This window comes from Phasianus colchicus, chromosome Z, assembly GCF_987193195.1.
Source record: "Phasianus colchicus chromosome Z, bPhaCol1.hap1.1, whole genome shotgun sequence".
NCBI classification, from domain to species: Eukaryota; Metazoa; Chordata; class Aves; order Galliformes; family Phasianidae; genus Phasianus; species Phasianus colchicus.
The window spans coordinates 15,115,225-15,127,237 of record NC_143476.1 but is presented as its reverse complement, the minus strand read 5'-3'; positions in this window follow the sequence as shown (position 1 = coordinate 15,127,237).

Genomic DNA, 12,013 nt, shown 5'->3' with positions numbered 1-12,013 from the left:
CTGAGCCTTAGGGGAGCAAAGAACAAACGTTCAATTTCCAGCAGGAAGACCTAATGACAAAGCTGTCCTCATTTTCTGATGAGTCACTGGCACCAATATTTTTATATTCACTGGCAATTTTTTCTCCCCAAAAGGACTTAGGATTCCCTAAGGTTCAGCCTGAGATCTTCAATAATCTATTTCCTTCCCCACAAGTCCTTCCCTGTGTTTCTCTTGGAGAAAACTTCACAGAAAACCTTAATTGGCACAAATTACTTGGGAAGACCACACAGCTAGAAAACATTTCAGTGAAAAAAAAAAAAAAAGAGAAGCTCTAAGCTAATTATTTATCATCATTATTTGGTGTCTCACCTGGGGGATACTTACTACTGTTATCTCAGTGTATCTCAGCACACTGAGAAAATGTTGAGAAAATAAAAGGGTACGCTTCCTATTACTGACAGTCTTCTGCCTTGGAAGCTGGCATTCAGCTTGGAGCAGTTGGTGAAAGGTCCTGCTGCCTCTCTTTGTATTCGGTGAGGTTTCCAGGAGCTCTGATTTGATGTAGCATTATTCATGGCGTGAAAAGTTACTGATCTTCCGATAATGTGTGAAATGGTTTTTGCTCCAGTTCTCCCCAAGCTGAGTGACCCCATCACAAAGAATCTGTCACTTTCACAGACATCTGCAATTGAAAGGTCCAGCAGTGAAATGAGGACTGGCACAAAGCTCTTCTCCATAGGGAATTTGTAACTGTGTACTGAGTTCACACCAGGGTGAGTATGTAGTTGCTCACAAAGCAACTCTGGCTTGATCCATCTCACACGTTTCCAAAGGGCTCATCTTTGTGTGAATAAGTTCCTACAATGAACCCTTCAGAATAATTCCTGTTACAATTATTAGTTGCTACAACATAGAAATTCTGAAGTATATGTAAAGAAAACAAAGGCAATAACAGAGCCTTTATTCAAGACACAGGCGCCATGGAACAAGATATCAAAGAAAGAGAAAGCAACTCACCCCTTCCAACAACAGCCTGGAAAAAAGGGCGAGCTGAGGAATGCGGCTCTCTTCATTTCAAACTCTGGTGTGCTGGGAGAAGGAAGCAAAATGGGGGGGAACTCATCTACAGACTTAGACTGTAACACCTTTTCATAGCTGTTTAAAATATACCTTGTCTTTCATGTTGCTGTCACCACCTCTGATACAAACCAGCCACCATCTCTCAATGCTCATGTCCTCCCCTATAAGGACAGGCTGAAAGAGATGGGCTTGTTCAGCCTGGAGAAAAGAAGGCTGCGGGGTGACCTCATGGCAGCCTTTCAGTACCTAAAGGGAGCCTACAAACAGGAACGGAAATCAACTCTTTGAAAGGGTGAGTGACAGCAGGACAAGGGGAAATGGTTTTAAGCTGAGGGAAGGGAGATTTAGGTTGGACGTCAGGGGGAAATTCTTTACGGAGAGAGTGGTGAGGTGCTGGAACAGCTGCCCAGGGAGGTTGTGGATGCCCCGTCCCTGGAGGTGTTCAAGGCCAGATTGGATGGGGCCCTGGGCAGTCTGGTCTAGCATTAGGTGGGATGGTTGGTGGCCCTGCATGTGGCAGGGGGGTTGGAGATTCATGATCCTTGAGGTCCCTTCCAACCCTGGCAATTCTGTGATACTGTGATTCTGTGATTCCAGTCAGACACCATTTCATCAGACTGCCTCTCTGCTGCCACCTCTCACATAAAATGTAAGAGGCAATAAAATGTAGTGGAATAGTGGCAGGAAGGTTCAGCCTCTGCTGCTATACCACAAACATCTGCTTCTGAATGTTGTGGACCAACATAATAACACAGGAAACTTTATATAGGAGCAGCCCACTATAAAAACTAAACTGTTAAACTGAAAACTGCTAAGAGACAAACATACCAGATAGTGGACGACTTGCTGATTTCAACAGCACTGTCATGATCATGATGAGTGTTTCTTCTTCGAGATTAAATAGCCAGGTTACACATTTTGAAAAACATCAATTCAGGTGATAGTCTGCTTATATTTTTAGTATAAAATAAGATTTATTCTGAAGTCTTCTGACAGGTGTGTCATGTGAGCATTCAACGTGATTATCAGTTCAATTAACTGCTATCCTGAAAGTCAGTCAGCACAAGAACAGAGCACTCGTCTCTATCCCATCTTATTTCTGTAATCCTTCTTTACATTTAATGCATAAAAAAATTTCAATTTGTCTAGTCACACAGTATTCATCCCTTCCTCTCTCTTCTCTCATCTTGCTATTTTGCAGAGATGTTTTATCCTTGAGACGAATACCTTACTATTTCAATACTATAGAGTGAGCTTAGAAATATGAATAAACCAATAAACTATAGTTCAGTTCCTGCAGCTACTTCTTCTCTTGTCAGTATCTGATTTTCCAGCACTTGCCAGACACTTTCTGATGAATATAAGAAACCAGTTCACACCAGTGTCAGAAGAAATTTAAGGAAGCAATAATCTGAAGGTATAACCTTGCTATCTCTATACATACTAACTTTAACTTCTTTACTCATTACTGCAAGTTTGGAAGGTGTGTGTTTTCTCAATTAAAATGTCTGTGATTTATCTCTTGAATCTCTTGGATCTCTTTGATTCACAATCAAGTACAGTTGTACATATTCATCCCAGCAGATCATTATTCTTGATCTTCCCGCCTACTCATTTCCATCTGCCATCATACTAAAAATACCACTATTTTATATCACAACTGAACATTAAATTTGCATCTCTCTCAAATTTCCTTATCTTTACTTCTTCACCATCTCGCATGGGCTGTATGTAAACCTGGTACTTTCTTCAGAACATTTTAATGTGTGACAACCAGTCACTTCACATCTTCATGCTTTCAGTTTCTTCTTTGCCTTAACACAGGCAGTCAAGCTAGTACCCAGGAACCTAAAAAGGACATAATTCTTTAGACAATAATGTTATGTTGTGTTGTTGTTATTGACCTTCTACTAATGTAACGTTACAATTCTAATTCTCAAACTGGTCTTAATCAGAGGTCTTCTTACAGCATCTTCAATCCTGTCAACATAATGTTCCTTTTTGGTACCCAATAGTATGTGAGTATAAAGAGAGAAAAAAGACTTGTGAGCTCATGCCAGATAATGTACATTCAACTAAACAGAGGTTTTCAGCAAGAAAACTTGTCCCTGAATGAAGAACTTCAAACGTAATATCTACATTATTTATGTGATTGCCTTTTCTTGGGAACACATTGCCCTTCAGACACAGCAAGCCCCTAGACTGTGTTCTAAGAAAATATCTATTACATGGCTGAAAGTTGTTGGAAGTTTTTATGCACTTGTTGATCTACATTTTTTTCATCTGTTTTTAATTAATAAGTTCAGCTTAACAATTTAAACATTTCCTTAGCTTCAGATCTGCACACTCTTTTTTTCTTCAGAAAACAGAGGAAAATCTGAAGACACTCCAATAATCTAACTTGTTGAACATTGACAACGGCAATTAGATTGAGGTTTCATTCTTTCACTATTCTTTAACTTACAAATTCTGGGCTGTGGTACTTTTCCCCCAAGAGCCCAACTTGTTACTTTCTATATGCTTGAGATGTGCTGTGCTACAGTGGAACCATCTTGTCCTGTTCAGCAGGGGCAAAATATTCAGGTTGCAAGCTGAGTTCTGAAATTCCCAGACAATTTATCAACTTATTTTTTAGAAGTGTAAACAGTGAAGAGTCACTTAGATTTTGTTATAGAATTATTTTTATTATAATTATTTTTTTTATAAAGTGGACAGAGAATCATTTTTATTATTAAGAAACGTAATTCCTTTGAATAAAATTTTGGACAAGGACAGCAGTTGCTCTAGTCTTATTTCATTTGGCAAAGTATGACATAAACCAGTAGAGAATCTAACTGTTGAATATTTTATAGACACTGTTGCTTTAGGATAATTAGTCCCTACATTAAAACAAAAATCTTTCCATTCTCTTGTTGGTTAAATTGATTCTACAATGGAAATTCTATTGTATACATAAAGATGAAATTGTCATTTTGCAATAATTTATGAACAGACACAATGACCTAGTTGTTAATTGTAGTATTGTGTATATCTTTTTCAGCAGGAAGACAAAAAGCCAGAGGAAAAGCTGCAGCTCAAAGTAACCCTGAGTCAAAAGTTAATTGTAAAAAAAATAAATTCTAACTATCAGAAAGTTATGAGGTCATGGTATGAAAATATTGTAGATTTTCATTTTGCACATATCATAGACTAATAAAATGATTTAACGGATCATTGCTTCCAAAACGGGAAACTCCATATCTCACCAAAGCTTAGTCTCATTCTTTTCTTGCATTGATTCTTGTGTTCAACAGCAGTTAAAGGAACATTTGTACCAATTGTAATAACGAACAATATTTAAGCTCAAATTTGTAAAATATGTTGAGCACTCTAACTGATACAGAAAAATAGTTCTTTCTGAAGTGGTCATATTAAAGTTTAATCTCAGGTGAATTACCTTAGTAGGTCAGTTGAAATTCCACCCTAGTTTTATTTCAGTTTTACTCCCTAGTTGACATAATGAGAGTAACTACTGTTATTTCAGCTAAACTCTCAAAAATCAGATATTTCATTGTAAAAGCACAATAACATTTTGTCTGACTGTATCTTCTTTACTCAGTTGTCTCTCTGCAAAACAAATATCTGAGCATTTCTGTGCTGTGTTACTGCACTACTGTTACATGGAAAACAATGAATGAATGCTCAGAATTCTAAATATAAGACTTTGGCAATATTATTCAAACCTCAGTCTCAAGGTTTCTTTTCTATCTAGTTTTTTTTTTTTTTTTTTTTTTTTTTTTTTTGCAAAACTATCTTCTCCTTCGGGTGTTGAGCTGCCTCACACTTCCGTGAGGCAGTGATCTTCAAATGCAATGTCAAAGAAATATCTTAAAGTCAACAATGAAACTAATGGGAATGTTCATATATATAAAAATCTCCTTCTGAAACAACAGTAAAGACTGCTGCAAAGGAAAATTTTCTTAGATTTTCCTCAATCAAAGAGGTTCTCCAGGTGGGGAATTTGTCCTTCTTTTACAGTTTCTTCCACATTCTTCCTCAAAGTTATGATGCTACTCATAAGATGGGGAAGACTTTGTCTTTTATTTAAATAATCTTAGTTAGTTGTTAAGGAGGTATAATCTTTACTTACCAGAACAGCTGGAGTGCTGCTAAGAAGGCAATTGCTGGTGAAGAAGGCAATCCTTTTCTTATAGAGACACCAGATCTATTTTATTGATGTTCAGTATTTACTGAATAGTCCATCAGCTAAGATACCCTGCCTGGGGACAGCACCTTAATCAGGGTGAATCTGATATTTTTTTCTTTCTTTCTTTTTTTTTTTTTTTTTCTGTTCACACCCGAAGATAGTGTTGTGTTGCATTATCACAGCTGACTGAGCAGATTCGCTACCCTCAAGTATTCATCATCTACTGCACACATCAGTTTTCCCTCAAAAAAGATTTTGGAATTTAATTAATTGTATAACAACTGGGGACCCATTATGATTACTACTTACAGAGAGAAAGAGGAAGAAGATGACCTTTATTATTATTTTAAATGGTCCAGCATCCATATGTCTCAATCCAAGAATCATGATAATTCTATATATGTGGTAGCAATTTGCATGAGAACCTCCTCTTGCTTATTTGATGAGGTCACTGCAGTGGTTCTTTTTTTGGAGAGAAAGTACTTAGGAAAAACAGGCAGTGAAATTATATTAATCATAACAAATATAATTCTCTTTGATATAATGATTAGCTATTGATTTATGTTATATTTGTCCAAGCATTTTGTAAGTAGTAATTAAATGTAATCTTTCTTGATTTATCTATAGAATTTATGCCTAACACAAATGGGCTTTAAATGCTTATTTTGCTTTTGATAATACTATGTCTATCCATCTATCAGAATACGGTTTTAAAACCAAAATAATTGTTAATGATGAAGTTTTGAAAGCTACTGAAAAACTGATCAGTGAAGAAATTATTGTTATTGCCCAATCAGAACATACACATGTAAAACAAATATTTGCTATGTGCCTGTCAACAGATCATGCCTGTGTGGGATGTGGGAAGATATTTTTCCCACATTTGATTGTGTAAGTCATATACCAAAATCCTTTCTGTATATGTATTTTTAAAAATAAGAATGATATATCCAAAATATAGCTTTCATATTCCATGGACATTTATGACATTTATATTGCATCTAAAAATTACAATAAACACACTAAAATAGTATGAAGGCTAATGTAAGTAAATCAAAGAAAAAATAATAAATAGTGGAAAAAACAGGTTACATAAATTGCTGGTGTTTATTCCTATGGAGCATGCATATAATGACACAGTAAATTAAAGTGGCTGGAAGAAAGAACGAGTTCTTTTTGAACTGGGGCAAACTCTCAGAATTTCTGTTTTTCTGAGAATATCTGTTTTTTACTGTGCGTAAGCACATAATTTTCCATGGTGTCAAGGACTGAAGTGACTTCATATTGTTTGATTTTTGGAAAATATTTTTTTATATTTAAGGTAAAAATAGAGCACATGGCAGAAATTGACTTTCTATCTTCGTTTCACATTACCATCAAGGTCTCCAGTTGAACAGCTATTACTGATTCTTTGCCTCACACAAAATATACCCAAGTGGATGTCAGTATGATATTAAATTCAGACAATATGTTAAGCTCACATTCTCTGTATCTTCACATCTATAAACTGCAAACCCACTACAGCTCTGAAGCACTTCAAAGCAATTTGACTACAAGAATTAGAGCTTATTTAACATTTTCAAATTAAAAAAAAAAGTATTTCTTAGGTAAGCCTCAAGATTTCCTCAAGATGAATGCTGAGAATGTTGAAGTTATTCAGACTACAGAGGAGAAGGCTTTTATTGAAGCCTTTCAAAACTGACAGAGGGCCTACAAGAAAGTGGGAGAGGGAGAGAGACTCTTTGTTAAGGCGTCTAACAATAGGAAAAAGTTAATGGTTTCAAACTAAAAAAGGTATGTCCAGATTAGACATAAGGAAGAAATTCTTCACTTAGAAAGTGATGAGGTACTGTCATGGTTTTATGACTTCTGTTATCAGTATTCCATGTCATGATATCATGTAGTGCACTGGAAGTTGAAGAGATAATGCTCCAGTTCCATGGACTGCCTGTTTTCCAGGTACCTGGTTCTCAGAACAGAAGAAAAACATATCCCAGAGGACTTCACACTGTTTTGTTTCTGTTCTGTGTTCATAAGGAAAGATGAAACTTTTTGCAAGTTCTGAGACATACCCTTTTTTTCCTGCTACTGCTCTCTTCAGTGTGTGCTCCCTACCCATCTCATATTCAGCAGTGGAGTAAGGCCTTTGAATTTGGATGCTCTCTCTTTCATTGTATTTGATTTATTAGCCTCAATTCCAATTATATTGTACTGTATTGTGTTATCCTGCATTCCAATATCTTATTTAGTAAATTAACTTTCTTCCTCAGATCATTGCTGCAGTTTTGTTTTTATGCCCATCTCCCTACCCTTTCCCCTTTTCCCCCTTCCTCTTTTCCTGAGGTGTGGATATGTCCCCTGGCCCCATTAATCATGGAAGCAAATCAAATCAGCGCGTTAACCATTGACAGGTACTTCACAGGTTGTCCAGAGAAGGTTTGGATGCCCCATCTCTGGAAGTTCAAGACCAAGGTGGATGAGGTTTTGAGAAACCTGATCTATTGAGAGTGTCCCTACCCATTGCAGGGGGATGGAAATTGGTGATATTTAAGACCTCATCCAACCCAAAATGGGATTCTGGGATTCTATGACTGTGGGATTACAAAGAAGTCTATTCAAAGCAGAAGATGTGGAGCAAGATAAACGGCATGAAAAAGCAATGGTGAGAATCAAAAGAAGAGAAAAATAAAGTCAAGTTAGCTGCGTGATGGCTGTGTAATAACAACCACGATTTGACAAAGAGTGTGTGTCTAGGAATGACTCATGACTCTGACTGGAAAAGTGCCTGCATGCATGGTTAAGGAGTGTTTGTGGAAAGTTTTGGACATGGGAAAGTTACAAAAGAAAACTTGTAACATAAGGGATATTAGAACCTGCAATAAACTATTTGGATCCTTTGTACCTGAATCCATGCTTCAGAAGTTGCATACGAGCAGATGTTTAACAAATTTAAAATTTTAGCTATTTTTATTTAGTAATATACACTGAACATGGCACAGTAAATGACTTATTTTACTGCTGCATATTACCATCACTTAAGTACATACCTATTGTGTATTCTAAATAATGAATAGCAGAGAATGAAATTTCTGATCCCAAATCCTTAATGAATCTGATTTTACTAAGTTTCTGAAAGATACTTCCAACCTTACCACCCATTTCTTGTCATAGGAGTTTTCCTTCATTTCCAAATAACATTTATAAATCAGTTTTAACAACATAAGATGATCAGGATACTAGGAGCTGCTGAAGAACAGTTGATATAAATGATTGTGACGGACTGTTTCTGACCTAGCCAAAGAAGAGCAAGAGAGATGAAATGCATGTTTTATCTACCAGTAGCCAGTATCCATGTATTTCCCTGCTGGGCTTTGAAGTTCTGACTCATTTTCCTGGAAGACCTTGTTAAGACATGAGAAGATCTAAACCGTCACAGAGTTTCAGAGACAGTATGAAATTCCAAATTATAAATGTCTGGAAGACTATAAACTATTCCGGTAAAGAAATACACACAGAAATTAATTATCCATGCCACCAAGTTATTCACAATATAATAACCTTTGGAATGGATGGTAAATTGTGCATGTATGTTTTCTAAAATTTCTTTGATATGGAGAGGAATAAGCTTTTTTCTGCAGAGAGAAAAGTGAATAGGCTAGTCAGTTTTTTTTTAAAGAAAATTTTCCTGGAGTTGAGTGACCTACAGCAAGAGCATTTTGTCAGAAGTTTAGTACAACTGTTTGCTCAGCTTTTCAAGGGGATTTTGGGCACTTCACATAGAATACAGGGATGATTTGTCAAATATTTCATTAGGCTTTCAAAAGAATGCAGGTGATTATCAGAATGAGGAATATGCAGCAATCAAATGCAGCCTTCTTGGCCTACCATGTTTGGAAATCATGTTGTGAGGAATTCAGGGAGTAACAAACACTGAATCATGAGAACAGCTTTTCCATATTGCAAGAACAGCCTTTTGCATAACTTGAGCAGATATAAACTGAGGGACAGAGGTTTGCGTAGATGTAAGCTCAAGAACAGAATGCAGAGGAAGCCGTGGATCTTGTCAAGTGAAGAAAAAAAAGTAGAATAGATGTCCTGTTGTTGAAGATAAGATGGCAAAACAGATGCCTCAGCTGAATGCAACATCAGTGGGAACTGGGTTGAACCAACCCCCCACCCCTTTAAAGGTTGGAAATCTACAAGGATGCATCCCATGACCACCAGAAATGTTAATCATTTCTTGGAGTTTCTGCCCTTTGCCTATGTCCTTGGAATATAATGAATATGTATACATTAGGCCTTCAAAAATGTAGTCACTTCTTCTCTCAGTCTGCACATTCTGTGGGAGCAACCTCCATGCACCCAGCACTGTAATAAAGGGAATATCTGCTTGACATAACTCATTGGTGTGTCAAGTTACTCTGTTGGTTTTGTCAGCTTCAACACAGACCTAAAAGTATCTTCCAAGGAATACCCTGCAAGTCATTTTCCTTCTCTTGCCATGTTAAAAAGCAACTTGAAAAAGATTTTGGCTCCAGATGCTGTTCAATTGCATCAGTGCCACCATGACTTCTCCCCTTCATGTGAATGGCAGTAAGTATTTCTTTCATAAGCTTTGTGTAAATTTGCTCAGTCTCTCAAAAGTTAAGACCTCTCTGACACCAGGAAATCAATACACCAATTTAAAACTCTGCAGCAAAACTCACCTCTGATACCTAGCTAATTATAAGTTATTTTCGGTGCTTCGTGTGTGGCAAGTAGCTGACAAACACAATCTTCAATACTCCTCGAAGCCCAAAGCCATAATGGAATGATTTTTGAAAGAAATCAACCTCTTATTGACAGCTTTCAAGTGCAGCACATTAAAAATCAAAGTGCTGTTAAATGATATTCTTCTCCAACCTTTGAATGATTTTTTTAATGTGCTATTTTTAACAGAAATTAAAAAGAAGAAAGAGAGAGAAAGAACTGTGGAGTATGTGATTTACTGATCCACATCCTACTTGCTATTAAAGTAGTTCAGAGACTTAATTCTAAAAAATTCTGCTAAGTGATGCTTTGTCATCTGGACACAAACATTGACCAAGACCATGGACAGAGATTTATTTATTCATATAACTACCTTACTTTGTAGTTTCAATTTGCTCACCCTCTCCTCGTGACACTGAAGTTGATTCAGTGATATTAGTTCTGAGATCAAACAAGAGGACGTAGGCTGGAAAGATTTATTGAGAAAGGAATTAAAAGTAATGAAAAGCTCTGCAGTTACAGGTTATTAGCCCAGAAAGTAGATAAAGTGACTTGACACGCCAGTGAGTTATGTCAAGCAGATATTCCCTTTATTACAGTTCTGGGAGAATGGGGGATCACTCCACCAAACACACACATCAAAGGGAGAAATGACTACATATTTAAAGGCATAGCATACACATATTCATTACATTCCAAAAAAAAAAAAAACAAAAAAACAAAAAAAAACAAAAAAAAAAAACAGGCCAAATAACTCCTATATATAATTAATTGACATATATAATATATATATAATAACATCCTCTTGAGAATACGTGGTAGGGTCTCTATTTGTCATGGGATGAAAGCTAGTAATCATTCTCACTGTGAATTTACACAGAATTCAGATTACCAATTTCTAAATTTCTGGAATAGCCACAACCAGCTCCCACTGGGGCTGTGTTGAACTGAGGCATCTGTTATGCCATTTTCTCTTCAGCAACAGGAAATCTATTTTTCTTATCTCCACACAACAACAAGTTCAGTGGCCTCCTCCACATTCTGTTCTTGGGCTTACATTTATGCAAGCCTCCTGTCTTTTAGCTTATATCTGTTTAAGTTACATGAAGGTCTGTTCTCACACTATGGAAAAGCTGTTCACATGATTCATCACAATAAATATTGTTATTGCTCTGCTCCAAGCTTTTTGTTGTTGTTCTTTGTAGGAATAGTGCTTTATAGGACCCCAGAATGTAGTGGGAGCTTGGAAGAATATATTTTAAGGTTTTAAACCTCAGGACAGTATATTTCTATTTGATTTCAAGTAACAGCACACAATGGAGTGATTATCATGAATGAGAGGAATCTGAGGAAACAGAAGAAGGCTGGACAGAGTAGAGGTGGGGAAACAAACAGAATCAGAGGAGAGTTTTCTAAAGGCAAAAAAAAGGACAGATGGGCCTGCCTTACAGTTAATTTTCTTTGTGTCTACTTGTCAATCGGTATTTGCTTTTCATGCTTGTTTCTTCCAGCCAGTCTTTTTAAGCTTCATTTTCATTACCAAGGGCACCTACAGTTCTCACAGCAGTAATTCTTCTAAAACCATAATTTTCATTCTGATTTTCAAATGGCATCAAAATAAGAGAAAGCTCTAGACTTCCTGTGCACTGTTCATTACCCAGTCTACTGTCCCTTTTTTACGACTGATAGATATAACAGATAGACATAACACAGAATCCAGTGGAGGGCCATAAAGATAATAAAGGGCCTGGAGCATCTCTCCTATGGGGAAAGGCTGAGTGACCTGGGTCTGTTCAGCCTTGAGAAAAGAAGGCTCAGGGGGAATCTGATTAATGTTTGTAAGTAACTTAAGTGTGGGAGTCAAGGAGACATGGCCAATCTCTTTTCAGAGATCTGTGGGGACAGGACAGGGGAAAACAGCCACAAACTCAAGCACAGGAAGTTCCACACCAATATTCGTAGGAACTTCTTCACAGTGAGGGTGATGGAGCGCTGGAACAGGCTGCCCAGAGAGGT